Source organism: Gavia stellata, chromosome 3, assembly GCF_030936135.1.
Source record: "Gavia stellata isolate bGavSte3 chromosome 3, bGavSte3.hap2, whole genome shotgun sequence".
Classification (NCBI taxonomy): Eukaryota; Metazoa; Chordata; class Aves; order Gaviiformes; family Gaviidae; genus Gavia; species Gavia stellata.
The window spans coordinates 102,877,605-102,879,161 of NC_082596.1; positions in this window are offsets into that span (position 1 = coordinate 102,877,605).

Consider the following 1,557-nt stretch of genomic DNA (forward strand, 5'->3'; position numbering starts at 1 on the left):
AAAGAGAAACATGAAGATGTGACCAAAATCATCTGCTTGTAAAACATAGTCCTCTTGGTTTCAAAAGATGCTATTTGTTTATTTCCTATCCCCCTTGATTCATGTCTTGCTGTAAGATTATTTCATCAACCAAGCCTAGAATCAACCCAACCCGTTAAGGATGGCACAGGTTACTTCCAATAACGTAACAGTGAAGGTATGGCATTTCTTTGGGTTGGGTGTAGTATCTGAATAGTAACCTAAATGTAAATGTTAAACCTGAACCTCCATTACTACACAAAATTTATGACACAGTAGTATTTACATTTAATTTGACTCTCCAAAAACATCCCAGAAGTTTTCTATAGCAAATCTCTGGTCCAAATTCAAAAAATCCTTCTCTGCAGAATTACACATTTGCGCTTTGGAAGATGTTTACTATATACTCAAAAGTAATCATCATCCCTCAATAGTTCATGTGATGAGTATCTTGGGTCTGCTACGACCTCTACCACTTCTCCTCCTGCTCATTCTAGCTGTGCCATCCCAACTTTTCTTGACCAACACAACATAAGCGCTCTGTAAAAAAAGAATAAAAATCAAAGAGCTTGCAGACTAATGATTAAACACACACTCCAACATTTAAAGCTGTAACAGATAAAGAGCACTATTAGCCAGCAAACTTTCTATGTGACCAAAACTTTTCACCTCAGGATGAATTGCAAGAACAAGATACTTAAATCAAAGAAGGCTGACGCGGTACGATACTTACCTGATTTATCAAAGGCTCTTATCAAAATCCATGTTTCTGTTGAGTATTAACGCAAGACACAAGAAAGACGTACTGGCAGCGTGAGGGGTATGCTGCAGATTTTTGTTCTGGGAGAAGCGTAGGTGTCGGGGCCTTCGCAACTGAGACGGCTCATCATTCTAAAGGCTTTGCTACCAAACTGTCTTTGCCAGGCAATGCTGATTTCAAGAGCGCTCCCATTTCCTGATCCTCACTCTTTATTTCCAGCCTTTGGGTGGGCCACCGCTCCCTTCCTTGTTTTGCAGAACTGACTAGGGAGGAAGCAAAGAAAAATGTTTGAAACTTGGATGTTTTTGATCCAGTTCAGGTGGAAGCCCCACAAGTGACTTGCAGCAACAGAAAGAGCAGGCAACTAGCGCATAGAAAGGAAAAGGCAGCCGCCTGTATCCTAGCTGACTGCCCATAAAACTACATGTAATAGCCAAACAGAAAACACGTACCCCTAAGAATTGGGGTGGGGGAGTGGCTGGGAAGAGGCATCTCAGTGGGGGAGGGAGAGGAAATAGTCCAGACCACAAATACCCAGCTCGAGTAAACAGATCTTCCTATTTAGACTTTATCAAGACTTTGATATCAGTTATCTGACAGACTTCCTCATTGGTTCCTAGAAATTCAGTTAATTTTGTTCACAGCTACATGTGGCACGATGAAATCTATATTTTGAAGCAGCACAAAAATTCAGACCAAAACCTCCTAGTATTTCAGACTTAGTAAAGATAAGGAAGCAAATTTTCTCCTGGCAAGAACAAGATATTTGCAAACATCAA